Below are 23976 nucleotides of genomic sequence, written 5' to 3' on the forward strand. Positions count from 1 at the left end.
GCTGCATACTTGGGTCCCACGTGCACGCATGCGTTTGCACACATGCAAGCATGCATGTGTGCAGCACCGCGAGGGCCAGGTGATATGGAATGGCCTCGGCGGGTCCTGGCTGTTGGCGTTTATGACTGGGTCCTGACCCCTCTACAAGGGGTTCCCACCGCTGGAGGTCACCGGCTTTATCTGCACTTGGCCTTCCACTGAAGGAAGTTACTGTCTGTGACTCTGCCGTTACTCACCCAGCACCCGTCAGCTGTATTTTACAAATCCAATTCCCTTCACCATCTCCTTTTGCCCTCCCCCCAGATAAAACCTGGGAAGTCAATGTCAAAGGCCCATCCCTCAGAGGCTGAGTGATACGTGGGAGAGGGGACACGCTCTCCCTGATCCACCTTCCTGGAGGCCCACAGAGGAGCCGGTTGAGTGGCTTTTCTCTTGGACATATCAAGGTCAGGCAGGAGCCACAGGCAGCCCAGGGTGCCGAGCAGGGGTGGTGGGGATGGCACGAGTGCGAAGAGTCGGGTGAACTGGGTGGCTGAGCCCCACAGACGTGTCAGGTCTCGCTGTTCCCTGGGATTAGCCGCTGCAGCTATGGAGCCGGGGCAGGGCGGGGAGGAGGGACCTACTCACGGGCAGGAAGAGTTTCGAGTGGCCCGGTGCCAGGGCACCTGGGGTCATGGGTGCCATCCTCAAGATCTTTCCCAAGCTGAGGTATCATAGGTCAGCAGGATCTGATACCACCTGCAGCCCGGACAACCCGCCAGGCCCTCTCATCACGGCCTTGCTTTCTCGCGGCAAGCCTAGGAAGGAGATGGCTGCTTGAATGACCCTTTCACAGATAAGGACACGGAAGCCCATGGGATGGAGTGAGCGGCTCAGACCCGCGTGATGAGGCGGAGCCCTCAGTGGAAGCCTCCGCTCTGCGTCAGCGGGTCCCAGCAGATCCCGGAATAAGGTACTTGGTGCATCTGCTGTGCGCCGAGGACTGTGCCAGGTGCTTCCCAGGTAGGTTCTTATTACAGCTCACAGCAACCCAGTCGGGCAGAGAGCATCACCTCCATTTTTGGGAAAGAGGAAACAGGATCAGGGAGGTCACGTTGCTCGCCCAAGGCCACAGAATTAGAAGGTGGCAGAGCTGGGTCCAAACCCAGATACGCCTGTCTCCGCGATCTCCCTGACAGACCTCTAAGTGGTTCACCACGGCGTCCCTCCACACCTGGGCACCTGAGAGCTAGCTGCAGGGAAAGAGCCAAGAGTCTGAGCCCGGCATTCAAGGCCCTCTGCCACCTGCGCCGGCGTGCCCTCCCAGATGGTTCCCTAGCACGGCTCCTTCTCCTCCAGCCCCCATCCCGTTCCCCTGCAGCCACGGCACTGCCCTCCCTCAGACAGGCCATGAGCTTGCAGGGCTCCGGCCGGGCACAGCCTGGCCCGCCTGCCAGAAATGCCCTTTGCCGTCTTCTCTGCCTGTCAAGTTCCCATGCCACACAGTGAAATCTGAGAAAGTGTTCTAGCCGAGGGGTTATCTGAATTGGAGTCAGTTAATCCTCTGGGTTCGTGAAACAACATTCACATTCACTACGACGTGATATTGCCGAGGAGACGTTGGTGTTTATGAAATATCTGGTCACCAGACTGGGAATGTTTTCAAGGGCAGGGCTTGTGAACTGTTTATGTATCCTAGCAACCAGAACAAAGCCTGGCCCATGATCGGAGCGCTCACCTAGATGATAATGGTGATGGATGGATGGATGGACGGATGGATGGATGGGCCAATGGGGGGGGTGGATGGACAGATGGACAGAAGGACGAATGATAGACGGATGGCTAGGTGGGTGGATGGATGGATGGATGGGCCAATGGGGGGGTGGACAGATGGACAGATAGACAGAAGGACGAATGATAGACGGATGGCTAGGTGGGTGGGTGGGTAGATGGATGGATGGATGGATAGATGGACAGAAGGACGAATGATGGATGGATGGATGGCTAGGTGGGTGGACGGATGGATGGACGGATGGCTGGACAGACGGATAGATGAATGGATTTAAATGGGAGGTTGGATGGAGATGTGTGTGACTGTATAAAGAAAGGGGTGGATGGATAGGTGGGTGATCTTGAATGGGAGGTATTTAAATAAAAGGGGGGAGGCGGCACTGTGGCACAGCGGGTTAACACCCTGGCCTGCAGTGCCGGCATCCCATATGGGTGCCAGTTCAAGACCCGGCTGCTCCACTTCCGATCCAGCTCTCTGCTGTGGCCTGGGAAAGCAGTAGAAGATGGCCCAAGTCCTTGGGCCCCTGCATCCTTGTGGGAGACTGGAGGAAGCTCCTGGCTCCGGCCCGGGCTTTGGATTGGCACAGCTCTGGCACGTTGCGGCCAACTGGGGAGTGAAACAGCAGATGGAAGACCTCTCTCTCTCTCTCTCTCTCTCTGCTCTCCTCTCTCTCTGTAACTCTGAGTTTCAAATAAATAAGTAAATCTTTTTAAAAAAACGAATGGGGGGATGGAGGGAGGTGGGGAGGATGGAAGGGAGGAATGAAGGAGTTACTCACACCGACTGGCCCAGAACCATTGCACGCCGACAGTCTCTCGAATACACTCTCTGCTCTCTAACACCCAGCAAAGACTTGGGAAGCCACTCCTGCTTGCACCCCTTGCAACACTTTTTGTTCCAGTTTGAAAAACACAGACCTGGCAGGCCCCTCTGGGCAAGGAACACCAAATGTCTCAGATGGGGTGGGAAAAGGACCCCCACCCAGGGCTGCTGAGCTCACATCCTGGAAACCCATGGCTGCACTCTAGGAAGAAGCCGGGCCTGCCCGGTCCCCTGGGATGAGCTAAGCAGGGAGGAGCCCACAGCCCCATCTTTCCATTAGCTCAGAACTCTTCCAAGCCTGACCTCTCCCAGCTCCAAATTCCACTGCCCAAGATAATTGGAGCCTGGGCCCGAGCCCGCTGTTGCCTCAACCCCAAAACCAAAACCACACTGGCTTGAGAAAGAGAGGCCTTGGGACCAGGAACCTGAGAGAACAGGAAGGAGCTGCACCAGCCTCCGGAGACAGCAGGAGGCAGCGTGGCCGCCCCCTCCCGGGAGCCCGATTCTGAGAGTAGCAGTCCTAAGCAGGGGCCACGGGGCAACAGCACTGGCTACTCTTGGCTTCCCCACCCACCCAGCAAACTCACATCTGCAAGTGAGGCCCTGCCAGGCCAACAGCTGCAGCCCATGCTCCCCAAACCCCAGCCCTACCCACAACAGCCAAAGCCACATCCCATCCGTCCCCCAGTGTGGGGCCCAAAGCAGGGGAAATGCTCATTAATCACAGGGAGATGGTTTCCGGGCAGCCCGAAGACAGGCCAAGCAGACCAGCAGGGCTGGGGGACGACGCTGCCCACAGGGTCTCAGGGGAGGCCCGGGCTCCCACTCGGACCCGGCGCAGAATGCAGCCGTCAGCAGCTTGCGGTCCACACCCGGGAGACCCCTGGAGAGCCAGCCAGGCCTAGCGGTGGGCCTGAAAAGGAGGAGAGAATGGCAGCTAGGTCCTTCCCCAGAAACACCTGCCGGCCTCTTACCCAGTAAGAGAGCTGTGTGCTGGCTCCGGGCCTGGCCGTCGGCTGGTTCTTGCGAACTGCAGGAAGAGCTGTCCTCTACCTGTGTGCTTGTTCTAGAGTAAGGCTTCTCACCGTAGGCAGCTTCCTCCCGGGCCCACAGAAGAGACAGTCAGCTGCTGTCCTTCGCCCGGTCTGAGTCACCCGCAGATGGGCATGACCAGGCCAGCAGGCATCTGAACGTCTCTCCCTCAGTGCCCACCACTCATCTCCATGCACGCATCGCCGGAAACCTACCCCCTCTCCTACGGACGTTGCCAGCGTGGCCCCTGGAATGAGTCAGGAGCTAGCTTTGCTGCAGGCACAGCCAGCCTCCAAGCCCACAAAGCTCCGTGGCTTAACACAGCCCCAGTCAACTTCCTGCTCGTGGTACCTGTCAGATCACCTGCTCAAGCCACGCCTCCCCCTCCTCACCCCAGCCTAGGGTCAACACCGCCAGGGTGCCCAGGGCTGTGGCCTTGTCTTGGAGCAGTTGAGTCCCCCGTGTCCCACAGGGATGTGCCTCCCTATGACAGCAGAAGCACTTGGCCATCGAAGCTGAAGATGGGCCTGCTGACCCTTGGCCTCACTGTGCAACCTCAGGCAAGTCCCTTCGCCTCTCTGAGACTCGTCAGGACACCTGGAGAGAGGCAGCTGGGGGATTTCCAGGGCCTCATCCCCCAGGTCACAAACATTCCATGCCAGCCAGTGGTGAGCAGGGCAGGGCTGAGCCAAACATCTGGGCCACCCTGCAAGAGACAACAGGAGGTGGCGGGACAGGAGGTGGTGAACGGGGCACAGGGCACCGGGGCACCGGGGGCGGTGGGAGGGAGTCAGGCCCCTCCACAGCCAACAGAGGGGATACAGCAAGTGGTTTTTGAAGCCAGGCATCCCCACAATGCCAGGAGGTACGGATGCTCATGTCTACTCTCGCTCTACTGGGGATGCTGAGGCTCGCAGAGGGTGAGAGCCATGGCCGAGTGGATCCGCTAAGACTTGAGTCTCCGTCTCCCCAGCACCACCATCTTCCCAGGGAGCCAGGTGGGGCTCGGGGATGAGGGACAGGCCAAGAGAACAAGGCAGGTATTTTGGTTTTTGAGGTTTTTTTTTTTTTAATATTATTTATTTATCTTGAAAGAGTTACAGAGAGACACAGAGAGAGATATCTTCCATCTGCTGATTCACTCCCCAGATGGCTGCAACAGCCAGCACTCTTGGCTGGGCCAGGCCAGAGCCAGGAGCTCCGTCCAGTCTTGCACACTGCCAGTGGCAGAGCGCTGCTCCCTCTGAATGCATTCCACCTCCCCTCGTGGTTTTGAGCGACACAACCAGGAGTGGGGAAGGACCGCGCTCCACCGGGACGTGGCTTTGATAGTTTCTGAAGCCCGGGCTCACTCTATTCCCCCACCACCACCATCCATCCCCAGCCTCCAGATTACGCAGCACAGCTCCTAGACCAGAAACCACCAAGGACACAAACAGCCCAGCAAGGGCCAGACCCCAGGGCCGTCGCTCCCTCCTGCCTGCCCGGCTGGAGATTCACTGGGCTCGGGCTGCCGTCCCCTGAGAAGCGTGACTCAGCCTGTGTGCCTGCGTTCAGTGCCTCCCGCCCTCCAGGCCTGGGTGTCCACACCTGTCAAATGTAGGAAAGGTATCTAAACGAGCTCCCTTCCAAATGCCCGAGACCCCTGGACTACCGCCTTCCACCCCAGTGGGGAGAGAGAGATGGAGGAGGCCGCTGGAGCCCCTGGCTGAGGCAGGGGTGGGACAGCAGCCCCCAGGCTCACCCGGATCCTCATTGCATCAGGGCCTGCTTTTTGTCTGGAACTCCCAGCCAGCAGGTGAGTTCATTTTCCATTAAGGACAATTATCTCCTCATTTGCATATGCGAAATGTGACATTTAAAGGAGCAGTTCCTCCCCACCCTAAACAGGATGAAAGCCCAATGACAGGCAGGCAACCCGCGGTTTGGGCAGAGGTGTAATTGGCTCCTATTAAGGGAAGACGCAGGGAGATACGGGGTTTGAAATGCAGACAGCCTCAGTCTGTCCTGGGGGCAGAAAGGGGAAGGGGGGGTGCTGTCTGAGCCCTTCTGTCTGGGCAGTACAGGCCTCCTGGCCTTGGGGTGGGGGGAGGACAGAAGTGTGGTCTCCTTGTGGGGACCGGCTGGGAGCAGTGCACCACCTGCCCCAGCAGCCCGGTCCCCTCCGGGCCTGCCATGCTCTGCCCGCTGCCCCTCCCTGTCCCCTCTGAGTCAACAGATCCTACTCCCTACAGCCTGCTCTGCCCTGGCTCGGGCGCCCCCACCGACAGCTTCATCAGCAGCTTCTGTAATTTCAGCCAGGACGCCCGGAATCCCCCTGTGCCACTCCCAGGGCATTCCCCTCCCACCCGCCCGGTAAACTCCCCTTCTCTCAAACCAGCTCAGAGGGCACCACCTGGAGCACACCAGTGGTTCAAGCCGGGCCACCTGGGTAGGTTTCAAAGCGGTGGCCCAGACTGAACCAACCATTGCTTCTTTGTCCACAGGGCTGGCCTCCCTGCGGAGACCGAAAGTCCCAAGAGGCAGGGGGAAATTCCGACGCATTTCTGCATGCAAGGTCTGCTCAGAGCTAACTCACCCAGGGACCCAAGGCATGGGTGCATGGTGGACGCATGGAAGGAAGCATGGGTCACCCGGGTCAGTGGGGATGGATGGATGGACAGACGGATGGATGGATGGACAGACAGATGGAAAAATGGATGCCTTCGTGCCCTCTCATTACAGGAGTCACCACGACACGACCTGACCTTCACAAGGACTCACAGCACCTCTCATGTCACAGTGAAGCTGGGTGATCCAGAGCCCACCCTGCACTCCCTGAACAAACTCAAAGCAGCAGGGCCTAGAACACCGCTCCTGACCCCCCTCAGCTTGGCTCGCTGCAGCGTGGCATGGAAGCCCACAGATAGGAGCCTGCCCCTGGCCACGTCACCCGCTGGTGGTCATGGCCCTGCCTGCCCCAGGCTGAGGCTGAGCCTGAGGACGGCGTCCGCTCTGTCAGAGAGCGTGGACTTCCACCTGACCCCTCCGTGAGCCAGGGAAGGGGAAGTCAGAGGCCTTACCCATGCTGACCGGGCAGGAGGCACACGGCAGGCCCCCCAGCAAGGGAATGTCATCCGGAGTGATCCCCTGCCTTGGGAAACGCAAGGCGATGGGCGAGAGAGCAGAGAGACCCACTCTGTCCCCCAAACCCTGCCCCTGGTCCCCGCTTTGCCTGCCTGCACTGCAATACACCTGCTTCCGCAGTCCCTGTCTCCACCCTGCCCCAGCAGGAGCTCAGTGGGTGGGCGGGGCCAAGGCTGCTGGTGTTTGTCTCAGAGGCCATGTGTGAGTCTATGATGCTGTAGGGGGCTCAGCTCCGTCATTCATGAGCAGGTCCGGCTTTCCCATCCAGCCCCCAGGCAGCCCGCGAGGCAGCGCCCAGGCGTGCTGTGCGCCCATCTTCCTTTGACTTCACAGGTGAGAACTCAGAAGAGAAAGAGGCCCAGGTGGAGGGTGGGGAGAGCAAGGCCAGGCCTGAGTCCCCCCACTTCAAGCCCTCAACACAGCAACGAGCGAGGCTGCTTCTGCCCCACCCTGGCCCCACCCCCAGACACCTGGTAGAGGCAGAGTCCAAAGGAAGCAGGGGCTTAGGGTTCTAAGGCCCCTGCAGGACACAGTAGGGCAAATCTAGGGGAACAGGCACCCACGAGAAAAACCTGTGCATGGGGTTGACCCACGCACTCCCCAGAAGTTCCCACTTGAACTCACTTTAGAATGACCACTCCTAACACCAGCTCCCTCCCCAGGCCAATTAAATCAGACCACCTGGGGAAGCAGGCAGACATCAAGTGTTTGGATCCCTACATGATTCCGTGTGATTCAAACTTGGCAAACCACTGGGCTCCAGGACAGGTGGTCCATACTCAGAGCGCCTTCTCATCCATTGCCCTCTCTGATGGTCACCTGGGCACTGAGACATCATATTTTACACCCATTGTACAGACGAGGAAAGTGAGGCCTCAGAGGCTAGCCTATCTCCTGGGGTAGTCACTGTTAAGGATGAGACCACAGCCTGGATCTCCGGAGGCTCCTAGGTTGCCGAGCTACAAGGGATCCCAGGTTCTGGGCGCATCCCATGGTGGGGAGAGCAGAGTGGAGGGGGCGGGGGTCCTTGAGGCCAACAGGGAGGTGATCACGCAGGCTGGATGTCGGCCAGCCCCTGGGCCAGCTCCCGCCTGGGCCCCGCGCGGCCGCCTCCCGGGCTGACTGCCCACTCTTTTCCCGGATAGCGGGGCCCAGACACGGCTTCTTCCCCTGTCTCTCCTGATAGCCCTGTGATAACAAAGCAGGCGGCTTAACAGGGAGGTTTCCTGGGATTTCAGTCTCTTCCTCTAGGTCTGGGCTGGAAACACAGACATCCACGTCCAGCCTAAGGCCCCACTGGCAGGGACTTCAGAGGGGCCCACAGCAGCTCTGGGGGCTGGCTCAGCTCCCGCCAGCACCCCCCCCACCAGGCTTCAAAAGCCACCTGTCCCGCACCCCCACCCAAGGCACAGAGACCAGCCCAGCAGCACAGACCGGATCGCTGCCTGGCATTGCGTCCACCCACACCGGAGTTCCAGCCCCAGCCCTGCGGTACCCTTTTGCTGTGTGACCTTGGAGGAACTGCTTAACCTCTCCAAACCCTGGGGCTCCCATGTACAGAGTGGTGGTAGTAACACTCCTCATCCCCAGGTAGTTGTAAGACTGGGATTAATGCATACCCACGTGGGCTTTGCACTTGTTAGTTTAACCTCATTGTGCCTCAGCTTACCTGTCTTTAAAATGGGAGCAATAATACATAGGCATAGAGGTGGAAGGAGGACCCAGTTTACCGAATCACTGCACGTGAAGAGCTGAGAGCCACGTTTGGCCTCTCCCACGCACACTAGGTCATCACGGCCTGGGACAAGGCTCCTCGCGTGGGGCGGGGCACCCAGCAGTTCCCGCATGTGGGGAGCAACTGGAAGCAACTCGGACTAGACTAAGTTACTGGAATTAAGACTTATTCTATGCATCTGCTCTCCCACAATATGGCGCTGGGAGAGGAGGAAACAGCTTCTACACAGCTGCCTCCAGTTCAACCAATAAACTGTAGGACCTGCTCCTGATTGGAGGAGAGCAGCGTACTCGGCGTGTGGGTAGCAGAGTTGGGATTGGTGGAGGAGGACTATAAAGGAGGAGAGAGACAACATGCACCAGGAACATCTATGAGGAACACCTGTGCAGCCCCTGAGAGAGCCGGCCGGCGGTGTGCCGCTCCCCCGCGGAAGTGGGGAAAGTGGCAGGGGATAGCCAACCCGGGAAGAACCAGCAGCAAACCCGGGGAGGGCCGAGCAGACGAAAGAACAACGCAGGGTCCTGTGTCGTTCCTCCACGAAGACGAGGAGCGACACCCGCAGAAGCGTCTCTTCTTCCTGCCCCATGCCAGGCGCTTTCTGGATGGGGCGCGGGTAGCCAGTGCTCAGCTCCCGGCCTCGGAAGTCTAGTGGTGGCCCTTGGCCAGCTCCTTAAGAAGCTGGAACCAGGGCCTGCTCTCTCGCCTCCCTTTTCGTAAGAGATTCTAGGACAGAGGCACTGACCTTAGGTAACCTTGCACTGCACCGGCTTCCAAAAGGCAAAGCGGAACAAATCCCCGTGCTCCGGCACCCGGCACCTGGCACCTGAGCGTAGCTGGCTCTTCCTCTCCATCTTCTCCCACATGGAAAATGCCCCAGGCAGAGGCAGCAGCGACAGCAGCGTGGGCGCAGGGACCAAGGCGCCCTGGAATCGTGGGGCATCATGGAGGGGCTCTCTGCACGCCAGCAGCGTCTCTGTGCCCGCACCGGCATCTCCTCTGACCCTGGTGCAGCTCCCAGGGGCCTGGTTTCCTGCATGTCCAGGGGGAAACTGAGGCACGGAAACCTCAGTTCACCCTGGCCACGCAGGATGGAGGGTGTCTGAACCGACAACCAATAGCCTGCGACTCTGCACCTCCCACTCACTCCCCACTCTTCAAATACCAGAAGCTTCTACAGGGGAGTCGGGTGGTGCTCCCTGTCCCTCCCTCCCTCTCTCTGTCACTCTGCCTTTCAAATCAATGAACAAGTCTTTTCAAGAGAATCCCAGTGCCCACTCGGCCACTTCCCCAGCTGCTTCTGGGGTATTTATTTCTTTGAGCCAGTTCTCTCATCCATCGAGCAGGGACTGCGGGCACCCATTCCACAAAGAGATGAGACACAGGGCTCGCTCCCACTTTTCCCCAGCCCTCTGCTAGGTCTGCCCCCCACTCCCCACGTGGCACAGCATGCTGTGACCACCAGGTCACAGGTGGGTCTCCTACACAGTCGCGTTCTCCACCGGATCCCCAGAGCCTGGCACAGTGGTGGGCCGGTGGCCGGCGTGCCGCAGACGGCGGAGGGAGTGACTGTGAGTGCATGAGCAGGGCGCATGCTCAGTCCCAGCCAGATCCTACCTTCAGGTCTCATTCCCCTGCGTGCGCCTAGGGAGGCGGCAACGCTGGGCTGTCACAGAACACGGATCCCGGCTCCGCCCCTCAGCTGAACCTGCTCATGTGAGATTCTGGAGCTGGCCCAGGTGGAGGAAAAGTCACAAATGACAAGCCCCCCACCCACCCGTAAGCCCCAGCGAGATCCCCCTGCCCACCCGCCCACCGTCAGACCCTAGGGCTAGAGGCAGCACTGCCTGGACAGAGCTCTGGGTGCGGGAGTCCAGGCTGCACACTGTGCACATGAAAACCCGGAGCCCAGGAGGGTGTGACTACCCTGAGGTCCCACACGCTCCTTGCCATGGCCCGTGTGGCAACCGGGCTTCCTGGCTGCCGGGCCCTGGGCGCCCTGAGTCAGGGGGAATTAGGGTAGGAAGCTGTGGGCCCGGCCTCCTCCCAGCAGCTTGGACCTTGACAGCCTGCCCAGGCCAGAGAGGCGGCCTCCAAGGCCCCCTGCTGCAGCCGCAGCCGCAGCCGCAGCCCCAGCCCCAGCCCCAGCCCAAGGAGGCCCTGCTGGCTTTCGGAAGCAGCCAGCGCCAAGCAGGCAGATGGCCGGCGGGGCCCCCTCGTGAGCCCTTAGGCCCAGATGGCCGTCCCCAGTGCTGGCTGGGGCATCACTGCAGAAGCAACAGAAAACCGGCCAGCGCCAAGGGGCCCCCAAGCCCGTCCAAGAGGGCGGGGCTCCAGCTCCAGCATCCGGGTCCCAGCCAGCCCGCTCTGGCTCCCGGGGCCTGGCTTCGGTGTGCAGAGAGGCAGGGGCCTGTGTCCAGCAGGGCAGACCTCACCTGGCCGCCACCGTTCAGGGTGACACCACTCAGCACAGAGTGGGCAACTCCTGCCAGGCAGAGTCCCCACCCTCGCGCATGCGTGTCAGTGCCCCGGGGGGACTGGCCTCTCATACCACAGGCGACCACCAGCCCCGAGTCTCCTTCAGGCCGAGGACAGCAATAAAAATGCTTATAATGCTAGCAGTAACAGCTAATGTTCCTCACGTGCACGCTGGCCTAAGCGCTTTGCAGGCACAGACCCCAGCCCTGTAACAACTCTGGAGGGCCCATTTCTCAGATGAGAAAACAGAGCCTCACAGAGGAGACGTAGCTTGCCCAAGTCACACAGCTGGCAAGTGACAAAGCCAGGATGCACTCCCAGGCCCCTCAATTCCTGCAGATGTACCCCATCCCCGACCGTCACCCCGTGAGTCTCCACCCCATGTGGAGGGCACAGAGGGACACCCGAGCTTGGGTTCCGGGGGTGGTTTGCCGGGTCACGAGCTGCCCGCCCCACGCACTCAGCTGCCCTGGCAGGAATCCTGCCGTGGGCAAGGGTGAGCCCAGGTGAGCTCCAAGGGACTGAGGGAAGGGACAGTGCCACTGAGCAAGGTCGGGTGTCTCTGGGAGCAGGCAAGGAGACCCTGAGAGGCAGACACTTGCCCACTCACATGCTCGCACCCTCACTGCTCCCAAGTAGGGCTACACCCACGCGCGAGGCCATTCCCCAGGGAAGCAGGTCCCCACTGCAGCCCCCCCTACAAGCCTGGGAGACCCCAGATTGCAGGCAGGGGGTCTGGTCCTGATGGCAGCCCCCAGGAAAGGACAGAATGGCCCCTGGCCCTCTGAGCCTCGATGTCCCCACCTGCACGAGGAAGGGGTTGTCTAAGGTCACTGGCAAGGTCTTGGGCTCCGTGCCGCCTGGCCAGTCACCTGCGGCTCTCCGTCCCCAGAGCCTGGCGTGGGGCTGTGACTCAGCACAAGGAGTAGGTGGGAGCCTGCCCGCAGCCCCTCCCCCCCCCAGCACACACAAAGGGCATCTTGTTACCCGCGCCTGCCAGAGGGAGGGGCGAGGCCAGGAGGGAGCAGGACCGGGCAGGGCTGCTGGCTGGCCGGCCACAGGGCCCCACCGCAGCAGGCAGGGCCTGCAGGGCTGGCAGCCCCGGGAGAGCCCGGCCCCCACGTCTGCACGCTGCCTTGTTTATTAGGTTCCCTTCCGTCAGTCACCATCTGCATGGGGTTGGCTTTCTCAGCAGCAGCCCGAGACCTGGAACTCCCCGGCCATGTGGGGCAGAACCCGCAGTCCAGGGCTCCCAGCTGCGCCTGCGCTGAGAGGTGAGCAGTCGGCGTTCCCATCTGTGAAAGGGGCATGCTGAGCTGAGGCGAGCTGGCTGCAATCACCCTTGCCGCTGGGCTCTGCCCGGTCCTAACCACCCACGCTCTCTGGCCTCAGTGCCCCAGTTTGCAAAACAGAGATGATAGGAGGCATGAGGGAACTCGATGGAATATTCTTTCCGGAAGTGGCCTAGGAATCATTTTCCTGTGTGTGACGTGCGACAGTCAGTGTCAGGCTCGGACACTGTGCCTGCACATGTGTGTACCTGCGAGCAGACGGCAGGTGTGTGCCCACACAAGCGCGTCTTCCAGGCAGCGTGTCTGCCTGAGCCAAGCAGGGAACCCGGAAAGGGACTTCCAAGACTGCTGTCCTCCGGGCTCAGGAAGGCCCTGGACACTCGTGGCTGGTGGGAGAGGCTCGGGCTAGCCACGACCTTGCAGAGCCGGCTACTCCTGAGACGCAGGGCTCCACCAAGTGCAGGGCTGACCTGGGTTCAACCGTCTGTCTGCCCCAGACCGCAGTCCCAGCTCTCGGCTCTATCACAAAGGGCACTGCATACATTGCGTCCACACACGTGGGAGCCCCCAGCGTTGCACCCACACCATAGCACCCTGAACCTCCACGCATGCATCTAACCCACCTCCCCGGACCCCAGAGAAGGGACCCTGCATTCTGCCAGGAACAGAGCCAGAATAGGTTTTGCCACCTGTCGAGTGCCACAAGCGCCAGTTATGTACTGCCGCCTCTCTCACAAGGTCCCCAACCACAGCACACAAATGGGGAAACTGAGGCCCACTGGGTGGAACCAGAAGTTGAGGGACTTGATAAAGGGATGTGAACACCAGGCTTGGGGTCCACAGCAGATGCCAGAGGCAGGCACAGTTTGGAGGCTGTGGGCGCTGACCCCAGACCGCCAGGCCGAGCGCAGCAGTGACCCGGATGAACACAGATCCTCCCGCTTAGCCAGCTTGTGTACAGACTGGGACTGGACCTGGGAGGCCCTGGTGCACAGAGCTGCCCCAGGCCTCAGGCATGCCTCCCTAGCCTGGCTGCAGCAGGGACAGAGGGACAGTAAAACCCAGCACAGGCAGGCACTTCCCGAGACAGGTGGACTGTCCCGGGGCCGAGCTTTCTGGGATAGAACATCCCACTGGCAGGCTGGCATGAGCCATGGCTACAGGCTGTCTACGGGCCACATTTGCTAAGAAAGGCTGAGTTTTGGGGGCCAGCGCTGTGGCGCAGAAAGTTAAGCCTGCTTCTACAGTTCCAGCATCCCAAATGAGTGCTGGTTCGAGCTCCACTTCCCATCCAGCTCCCTGCTAATGGCCTAGGAAAGCAACAGAAGATGGCTCAAGTGCTTGGGCCCTGCACTCACATGGGAGACCTGGAAGAAGCTCCTGGCTCCTGGCTTCAGCCTCGTTCATCCCTGGCCATTGTGGCCATTTGGGAAGTAAACCAGAGGATCTCTCTCTCTCTCTCTCTCTCTCTCTCTCTCTCTCTCTCTCTCTCTCTCCTTCTCTCTCTATCTCTGCCTTTCAAATAAATAAATAATCTTAAAAGTTAAAAGATTAAGAAAAGAAAGCTGCATTTCTTGCATGCCCTCCTGTATGAAGTGGTTACGTAGCAAGTATCGCCCAGGGGTCTTTTTAGTGGGCACGGGGACACGCGGGGAATAACGCAAACACAGCCCTGCCCTCAGGAACCCACAGTCCCAGGGCGGCAGCCAGCTCAAAAGGAAGACTCACACCCTGAGCCACAGGGGAGGATACCCGGAGTCCTCAGTGGGGGTGGGGGGCTGACTGGGGGAAGCTGGAGGAGGAAGGGTCTCCCAGCGGGTGGAATGGAGCAGGGGAGGGGGTTCCAGGCCTACAAACAGAGGAGGCAAAGGTGGGGCAGCGGACTCTCGGGCAGCATCTGGAGATGATGCCTGGAGTACCCAGCATCCCCAGGGGGCACCCAGGCGCCTGCTCCAGGACAATCCAAGGCCCACAGTGTCCCAGACCCAGGGGTCCACAGCGGCGAGGTCAAGGTGTGCAGTCGGAAGACTGAGCCTCCCCGGCTCGCTGGGTGCAGGGAAGACCTGCGGAGCACCCAGCCCCGGCCCTTCTCTCAGCCACTTGTGCTTCCATCCAGGGCCAGGCCCTGCAGCTGGGATGCTGACCACGGAGACGACACGGTGCGGGCCAGCCTCACGGACTTCGCAGTCAGCAAACCCACTCAGGGCCAGGGGACTGGGGAAATCCCACAGGGGCCATCCTAAGTGGCCTGGATCACCTCTGCTCGTAACTTGGTGGTTGGAAACCAGGGAGGGCATGGTGACACTTCAGCCTGGGCAGGACAGAACAGGAGGGTGGGTCTGGGCTCTGCTTCCTCACATCCTCATCCTTGGCCAGGTCTCAGGGGGTCCCCGGTGGCACCCACCTCCCCACAGAATGATTCTATCTTGGGTCCTCAACCCCATGGTGTCTCCTTCAAAGGAACATTCTCGTCAGACTTCACTCCTGCCCACTGTCTGCCGACTTTCCACAGCTCTCTGCACTAGCTCACAGGCTGGTCCAGGTCCTACCTCCGTGCCCACCTCAGCTGCCTAAAATCCCGCCTGGGTCCATGTTCCTGGTTTCTACCCATTCAGGAGCCCAGATGAGACCCCACATGAAAACAGAGCTCCTCCTAGAACAGGAACAAATTCCATCCTGTAGGTCAACTCTATTTCATTGGCATCAGCTTCCTGGAGGACCATGTTGAGAAGTATTCTGATACTATATGTGGGATTAATGGGAAAATGGCATGATCGATTAGTGATGCCTGCTGGGAGCACAATACAGGCAGAATGTGCCACTGATTTTCTGTAAGATTCTTAGCCATTCTGGGAGATGCGCCTATAGAAGGGTTGACTCCCAGGCCTGGGTCCTGCTCTGTGCTTGACCTTGGGCTGGGCTCTATGAGGCGAGTCAAGAGGAGGGAGCCCCTGCCCTTGGACCCACACTGTTGATAACCCCCTGGGAAGTGGAGCCACAGAGGGCTCTGCGTTGAGCCGCCTCCTCTGTGCGTGACACCAGGACGAAGCGATCCTGACGATTCTGAGGCTCAGAGATGGACGAATCTGCCAGGCAGTGAGTGGCAAAGTCCCTGAACACCGCGGAGCTTCACGAAGCCACCAAGTGACAGCATGAAGTGCTGGGTAGCTGGACACTGAAGACAGAGGCAGTGATCCGAGGACAGGGAGAGATGAGGCAGGTGCTGGGCGTTGGGGCTGAGACGCCCCCAAGATGCCCACACCCCACCTCGGTGTGCCTGGGCTCCACAGCCGACTCTGGCCCGTGACCGCAGCTTCCTCCTGGCTCAGACAAGTGGGTTTCTGCCATCCACGTGGGAGATTTGGGTTGCGTTCTGGGCTCCCAGCCCCAGCTGTTGTGAGCATTTGGGGGGTGAATCAGCGGATGGGAGCGCGCCCTCTGTCTCGATGCCTCTCGAACAGGTAACTAAATAAAGGTTTGGTGGATAGCAGACTGGGATTTGCAGGCAGGGACGGCAGTAGCGGTGGGGAGGGCCAAGGGGAGTGAGACTGCAGCCAGGATTCAGGGCCGGGGCTCCTGCTCTCCCCCGGCCTCCACCTTCCAAGGACAGAGACGCAAGCTGCCTGGGCCAGGATCCCGTGTGTCTCTGAGTCGCACCCAGAGGCCCCCTGAGAAGCCCCAGACCAAAGGAGACCCCTGTACGCCACAATTCCCCAGCTCCACACCTGCCTGTTCCGTAGCTTCTAATCCCTCTCTGACGGATTGGTTGGATGCGTTTTGTCTGTCTGTCCCTGTGGCCTTCGAGCCCCATGGCGGGAAAGACCCCATCTGTCACATTCTCTCCGTGCCTTCCTGTCCTAACGGTGCAGCGACAGAACCAGTCCACAGCACAGCTGTTTGATGAATGACTAAGTGGCAGCCGTCATGGCTCATCCCTGCCTGGCTATGCAGACAAAGAAAATGCGTGCACTGAGCGCCAGGAGGAAGAAGCCAGCACACGGGCAGCAGCCTGCAGCGGTACCCAAGCCTGTGTTCATGGGACATACAGTGTTCATGTGACATACATGCGTGTTGTCAGCATGTAAACACAAGGAATAGCCTTCATGCTCCCAAAGAAACATGGACCTCTCCCTTTTGCTAGAACACACGACACTCTCTGTCCCTTTTGTATTTCCCAATTTTTGCTAGGTTGTGTGTCCAGAGAAATATTTCCCTCCTGCGTGGAAAAACAGACCACGTGGGCTCCAATCGCAGTCCCAGCGGCAGGTATCTCTGTAGTTCTCAGTGTGTGTCCTGGGCTGGCAGCCTCAGCCTCACCCACGTAACTTCTCAGGCCCATCCCAGAGTAAAACAGGGCCTCTGGGGTGGGGCCGACACCCTGTGTCCTCACAAGCCCCCCAGGTGGTTCTCCTGCCTGCTCAAGTTTCAGAGCCAGGCGATGGGGAGAGGTGGTGACTGCGGTACACTGGAGGGCACAGGTCCTGCCACGGGGACATGGGAGCTAGCGTGATCAGTCCTGCAAATTACTGAGGGAAACTGAGAAGCCACACTTGCACGTGAAATGTCTGCATTCCTAAATGTGTCTTTTGCAATCCCACAAAGACGGAGCGATGTGTCTACAAGTGAGAGCTGAGGGGCGGAGACTTCTGCCCCCAGGGAGAGCCCCAGAGTGAAGCTGCCAGGACCCAGCTGTCCTTTCCAGGCCAGCGTGGCTCGCAAGGCCAGCCCAGACCCCACACTGCCCCGGGACTCAGAGACTCCCCACGTACTGTGTGGGACGGCCTCTGGGTCTGCAAATTCTAGCCCACCACCTCCCTGGCTCAGGGAATGAACAAGCTTGGACAGACAAAATGCTCAGCCCCGGGCACCAAGGTCCAGCCAAGGGAGGAGTGGACAGAGAGCAAACACTCCTTTCCTGAGTCTCTATCTTTTTAAGATTTATTTTCAGGCCCTGCACTGTGGCGTAGCAGGTAAAGCCACTGCCTGTGATGCCAGCATCCCATTTAGACACCCGTTCGAGTCCCAGCTGCTCCAGCTCCAGTCCAGCTCCCTGCTAATGCACCTGGGAAAACAGTAGAAGATAGGCCAATTGCTTGGGCCCCTGCACTCGTGTGGGAGACCCAGAAGAAGCTCCTGGCTTCTGATTTCAGATTGGCCCAGCTCCGGCCGTTGTGGTCATTTGGGGAGTGAATCAGCAGATGGAAGTCCTCTCTCTCTCTGCTTCTGCTCTCTGTAACTCTGCCTTTCAAATAAAATAAAATAAATCTTTCAAAAAAAGAGAGAGAGATTGAGAGAATCTTCCACTTGCTGGTTCACTTCCCAAATGGTTCCAACAGCCAGGGTTGGAGCCATGAGTCACATCTGAGTCCCCTGCTTGGGCGCAGGGGCCCAGGCATTTGGGCCATCTTTCACTGCTTTCCCAGGTGCATTAGCAGGGAGCTGAATCAGAAGTGGAGCAGCTGGGACTCGAACCAACACCCATATGGGATGCTGGCACTGCAGGCAAAAGCTTAGCCTACTACGCCACAGTGCCGGCCCCTCCTGAGTCTCTAGTCTGTGCCACACTCTGCTCTGTATTCTGGATTTGGCAAAGATTAAGCTCTTTAATTTCTGCAACCACCCCACGGGGCCAGGGTCAGGAGATACCTTTTTCCAAAAGAGGAAACAGGGGATCAGGGAGGTTAAGCAACTTGCCCTAAGCCGCTGAGCTAGAAAACAGAGCAGCCTGCAAATCCTACACTTACCTGCCTCTCAGTCGTCCCAGTGCCTGCCTGCTGCAGGGGTGCAGATGATGCCGGAAATGGCCATGGCTGGTCCCCTGCAACCCGGAGCCCGCCTCCCTGCCTGGTGTCACCACCCAGGCCCTGGCGGATGCAGCAAGCGGGCACCGGCAGGGCAAGGGCAGCACGCCTCAGGCCATCTGTCCTTGCTTATAAATCTCCAATCATGGAGCAGCAGGAGCCGAGGCCAGCCCTGGGAGAAGGAGCAGGGCCAGCTTTGGCAGGGTTCTAGACCCAGCCAGCCAGCGGGGGTCTGGGCCATCGCTTGAGTCACAGCCTTGCCTTGGTCTCACCAACATTCCTGAAGGAGGCCACCAGCCCTGGCCCAGGAGTGGGCGGCGCATGAAGATGAGCATGTGTGGTTGCCAGGGACGCAAGAAGTGACTTACTTGACTGTCTGTGACCCCCTGCTGTCATGAGCCCTCCCCCCCCCCCAGAAACCTCTGGCTGCTCCTGCCCTTTCTCCAGCCACAGGAGCCCAGGAAGGGCCCCAGAGGCCAGACCCGAGCGCCCTCCCCACCGTGGGGGCTCGCCAGGCCCAGGGCCCTGGTCGCACCGGGCTCAGCTGGAGCCTGGCGTGAGTCAGCACCATCAGCCTGTGTGTGGCCACAGCTGGCTGGAGGCTGAGGCAGCCAGGCCAGGCCCCGGAGGCCCGCTGGGGCTCCCAGGCCTCACTAATGGCGAGAGATGGCCCCAGACGACCCACAGCATCAACAAGGAAGGAGAAAAAGGATTGCAAGCAAGACCGGCCGGGCTTCAAGGGGCAGAAGCAAGCTCTGGGTCAGGGAACGGGTCACACCCTACACACACACACACACACACACACACCACGCGCACACATGAGCCACACACCCTATCTACCTATTCTCAGAGGATCACACACACAGGTAAAGCACCCCCAAAGGATGCCAGGGCTCACCGCCTGTCTGGCCACCCCACTCACAACCTCAGCCTCCCGCCAGGGGCAGCGGGCCCACCCCATGCACTCCCTCTAAGGGCCACGAAGTCAAGGCCAGCCTGGGAATGGGGGTCTGCGGCCCCGTTCGCAGCCAGGAAGTCAGCTCGGAGTGACAGCTCCCCCCACTGCTGTTTGTTTATTCATGACTCATTCGTCTGCACACACTGGCTGTTCTTTCCTTCGGGAGGAGGGCCGAGAGGAGCGCAGGGCGGGCGGGAGCGAGGCCGGCTCCACAATAAACAATGAAGCAGCTGAGCGCTGGGGCGGGCGCAGCGGCGCGGGGCGCCCGCGCGCGGCCGATCCCGCTCCTCCCCGCCCGGCCGGCCGGCCCGGGGCCGTCGCCACCTCCCGGCGACCGGGCAGGAGCCGCCGTAATTGGATCCTCGCCGCCTCTTCCCGGCTCCCCGCCCCCAATCGGGGAGCCGGGTAACTGCCGGGTACCTTGGCAAAACAGGCGGATGCAAACCTATTATTTGGCTAATGGGCTTCCCTCGCGCGGCCGGCCCTCCCCCGCGGCCCGGCCGTGCCCCCGGCGCCCCTCCGCGCCGCCGGCTCCGCGAGGCCCCGGATAACTGGAGGAAGCCAGCCGGGTTCCGCTGCTTCAAGGGCCCCATTGTTCTGCCTCGAGGGGCGCGTTGAAAGTGCTCCAGGCCTGGCTTCCTGTGAAAGCAGCCCGGGAGGGAGGGGCGCGGCGGGGGGACGCGCTGTCCTGGCCGCCGCCCAGGCTGCACAGCGAGGAAAGGTTGTTTTGATTGTGCCGCCGCCTCTGCCTCTCTCCCTTCGCTGCTCTCTGTCCAGGTCCAGGAGGAGCAGGTTGGGGGGGGGGGGGGCGGATCTTGCTGCTTCCCACACCTATCAGGCTTGGTGGGAAGGGGAGGGGGGCTCTGATTGAGAGACAGTCTAAAGAATGCAGGGCCATGCGGTGGGCAAATGCAAGAAGCACACGTCCCCCGCGTGCCCCTCTGAGTCACGCCTTGCACCGCGAGGGGAGAACATATGTCACATGTCTGCCTCCGCGGAGCGGTGGTGGTGCGGGGCGGGGCGGGGGGATCTCAGCTCCCTGCTCCCCAGCCTGGGTCAGCAAGTCCAGAAGCAGCCAGGACAAAGCCTCAGCCAGGAAGAGGCAGGGGGCAGCCCCACGCTGGCTCTGGCCCAGAGCCGTGGTCAACCCCTTCCTGTCCAAGCGGCCTTGGCCAGTGATGACAGTAGCAGCGCACCCTCGCACAGCGCCCACTGCGTGCTGGGACCTGTCCCGTGTGCCTGGCATGTGTGATCTCACTCGCTCCTTACCACAGCCCTGGGAGGCGGGCACTGCCCCCAGCTGCAACGGAGGAGGCCCAGTCCAGAAATGGGAAGGAACTGCCCAAAGGCACACAGCGAGTCTCAGACCCTCCGAGTAGAGCCGGAGTGGACCTCTCGGAGGCCCCAGCAGATGCACTGGGCCGACCCAGGCGGCATACGTCACAGCACCGTGCCCTCAACGGCTCCCGGGGAGCCTGCCCTTGCAAGGGCAGCGCTTGTCTAGAGGAGCTGGCAGAAGCCGCTCGGCACCTGCACGTCCGTCTGCTCCTCCTGCCTTTTCCACCACTTCTCACCCAGCCTGGAAGATCCTGCCTGCCTCAGAACGGCTGCCCACACCACCCATCGGAGGAGCCATCGGCCGCTCGGCCCGTACCCCCAACCCCTGTGCCCACTTGTGTCAGCCCAGGCAGACTTTTCCACAGACCCCGAGCCCGCAGCTCCTGCTCCACCTGCATGGCTCCAGACCCCTCTTACGCAGCCCTGCTCCAAGTACCCCCTCGCCTACTCAGAAAGTCACTTCCTATCACGTGTGCCCTTTTCCTGTCTCGCCGCCCCCCACCCCCAGCCAGCCAGCTGAGAGAGTACCACAAGGGTGAGCATTGCCGCTTTGTTCTCTGGTGCATCCCAACCACACAAAGCAGTTCCTGTGGCACAGAGACCCTGCGTGATATCTGTGGGATGAATGAATGAATGAATGAATGCGTTTGCACGGGGCCCTCTGGCTGACCACGCCCCTGCCCTACTTCCTCTCCTCCTTTGCTCCCCAGGGAACTCCTGCTCAACCTACAGGCCAGCCGGTACACCTGTGCTGGCCTCACCCAGCCTGGTTGCCCCTCCAAGCTCTCCGCATCCTGCACTACCGGTAGGGCTCACATCTCTCTCCTCCATGCCGCCAAGACCTGCCCCCGGCCCACGGGCGATATCCAACACCTGACTCTCCGGGCTCCTTCTCCCCTGCGGAGTGCAGCCCCCACACCTGCCGCAAGTTTGGGTCTCATCGGCCCTCTCCCCGGCCCTGCCCTCTGGTTCCTGCAGGTGCTGTCCCAGCCAGCCAGGCTTCACCTGGGACCAGCCAAGTGCAGTCTTCCCACAGCACAGCTCACACTGACAAAGACCGGAAGCATGAAGGTTGGGCCCCAAGATCAGAGTGGGGTCTCGGGGCTCAGCTGGCCGCTCGACCCAAGCCTCTGGGGCTGCGCTGGCCAGCCCGCAGCCCAGGGCCCTGGTGGACTCCCTGCCTTGCTCTTCTCCCTCTTCTCGTGGCCCACGTCGGTTCCTGAAGACACCCGACTTCCAGAAGGCTCCCCCTGCCCACCCCCACACACTGCCTCACCCCCCCACCCTCTTCCAGAACCACGAGCCGAAGCCGGTGCTGCCTTGCCGTGGGCACTGGGCACGGGTGCCCTGGCCCTCTGTGGATTGTCCCAGCTGTCCAGGGCCTACAGAACTCCCTCTGCAGCTAGACCGTCTGCTTCCACTGGACCTCCGACCCGCAGGCAGCCCTCGCTCCCAGGCCACGCAGTCCTTCCTGGCCGCTGTGGGCCCTGTGCCCACTGCCACTCTGCTGCTGTCAGGGCAGCGCCCACACCGTGTCTCCCTAGACAAGTGCCCCCTGGGCCTGCGTGACATCACCAGGTCCTGGTCGCTTCCTACCTCTCTTATCACCCCGACCCTCCCCCAGGGCCCCCCCTTCCTCCATCCACCCCTGAAGGCCCCCTCCCCCACCCTCTGCACCATCTTCTGGGCCGTGCCTCCCCTCCTGCGGCTTCCACCACTCACACACGCTCATCCTCTCCAGCTCTGCAAGTCCAGCCCAGCCCTGTCTCCTGACCACCACACCCTCGTGGGATGAGCCTCTCCTGTCGCAACCTGGGATCAGCCTTGGGTCTGCGGCTGGCGGCGCCCCCTGAATTCCTCCCTGCTGGGGTTGCGCCGTCCCAGCCAGCCAGCCCGCTCCTCCCTGTCTCCCATCTCTTACAGCCAATAGGTCCTCACAAGTTGTCCTCCAAAAACGGGGCTCTTGACTCACTCCGCTCCCCTGGTCCTGCAACCACAGCCCAAGGTCAAGCCCACAGTCAAGCCCATGTAGCTTCTCGCAGGCCTCCCTGCCTCTTGCCTTGGCTCGGTTTGCATCAGCTACTGTGCAACTGCCAGGGGCACGACGTAGAACACAAATGCACACGAGGCGCTCGCTGGCTTTAAACCCCAAGGATGAACCCAAACTTCCAAGGCCGGCCAGTGGAGCGGGTCCCTTCGGAGCCCTCTGGGGTCCTCCTGCTCCCCGCGGGAGCTGGCGCGTGCGCTGTCACAGCATACGGCACTCAGCACCTCGCACAGCTCCGTGCTCCCTGGTGTGGGGCACACAGTTTCACCTGCGATCCACTTCATTCTCTCTGACCTGCCTGCAAGACCTCCCCCTGTGCAGGGTCAGACACTCTGCTCTGAGGCGGGTTCCTTCCATTCAGATTGTCTAGGGGGCTGTCTTCCCCACCAATTCCCGGAGTCTCGGCTCCCAGAACCTTCTAGGGAGTCAGCGGAGGTCAGACGGAGGTGAGAAGGACGCCTGGCACGGTGGCGCCCAGCTGATGCCCCAGGCACATGTGGGCTGAGGGTGGCGCCTCCGTCCATCCTCCGACTTTTAGAGGCCTGGCACTGCCAGGTTGGCCGCCCTGCCCTGTGGCAGAGGCTTGCTTTGGAAGCCACCGTCACAGCGTCTAAAATGAGCCATTGAGAGTGTGTGGCCGAGGCTAAGCCAGTTCCAGGCCAGCTTCTCATCCGTGTCTCCCCTCCTGCCAGGTGTGTCCTCAACCGTGAGCTCTCCCTCCCACCGTCAGTCCCCTAGCACCGAGCCAGCCCCGGCCGGGAAAATGCGGCCACCGCTGGCGCCAGTGTGATCTTAGCTGCCGTGTCCCACTCACAGTCCCCGTGAACGGCCCCCTGGGTGTTTAGCTGTCCATGCAGGATTCCTGCAGGCTGGAGCCCAGCATGGAGTCCCCAGGGGGCCCGGGAGAAGGCTGTGTCCCCCAGCACAGCAGCCGGGATAGCACAGCCTCCTCTCCTACCTCCTCCCTCCACCTCTTGCTCTTCATCCCCAGCTCCGAGACAGCCCTGGGTGTTAAAAATAACCAGCAGGCCGGGGCCCCAGGGCCGGCGCCGACCACGCTTCCAAAGCCAGGGAGGAGGGGCTGTGTTTCGGCGCAGTCGCTAAGCCGGGTCTAATCCAGGGAAATCGCACAGGGCACGACTTGGCCCGTCCGAGCTGCTTTTCCCCAGACACTTCGCTGCGGTGGCCTGTGAGGACCTCATGCCCCATCCCAGAGCCAGCCGGCGCGTGGTTTATGCGTGCTGGGACGGTCAGAGGGATTTGGAGGGGGACACGAGGTACCTGGCCACCGCCAGCCCCCAGAGCATCAGCTGTACCCTGGGTGGGGGTAGGGGGTGCTCAGAACACTGCAGAAAGCTCTGTGGAGGGGGCAGGATTTGACAAGAGGGCGCGGCGTCAGAAAAAGCCAAGGCACGCTTTTGATCGCGTTGCTCCTGCTAAAAACCTCCTGGACTCCCCGCTGTCCAGTGGATAAAGTCCAGGCTCATCGGGCTGACCGCAGAGTGACCCCTCCCCTCCTCCGGCAGCCCTGGCCCCCCCGACCCCGTCCGATCCCACCCTCCCTCGCACATCCCGGGTG

General features: G+C 60.9%; 1 long non-coding RNA gene across 2 annotated transcripts; it reads left to right on the forward strand.

Moving 5' to 3' along the window:
* Nucleotides 1–4759: 4759 nt before the first annotated feature.
* On the forward strand, nucleotides 4760–9043 carry LOC149122038 (uncharacterized). 2 transcript variants are annotated; one of them, XR_016221697.1, is made up of 3 exons: nucleotides 4760–5534; nucleotides 6112–6182; nucleotides 6350–9043. It is a non-coding gene; the product is annotated as an uncharacterized LOC149122038 (long non-coding RNA). The 2 variants fall into 2 exon arrangements; XR_016221696.1 differs by lacking the exon at nucleotides 4760–5534 and having other exon boundaries at nucleotides 5993–6182.
* Nucleotides 9044–23976: the final 14933 nt, after the last annotated feature.

This window comes from Oryctolagus cuniculus, chromosome 15 (genome assembly GCF_051225735.1).
Source record: "Oryctolagus cuniculus isolate XC-2025 breed Fujian yellow rabbit chromosome 15, ASM5122573v1, whole genome shotgun sequence".
NCBI lineage: Eukaryota > Metazoa > Chordata > Mammalia > Lagomorpha > Leporidae > Oryctolagus > Oryctolagus cuniculus.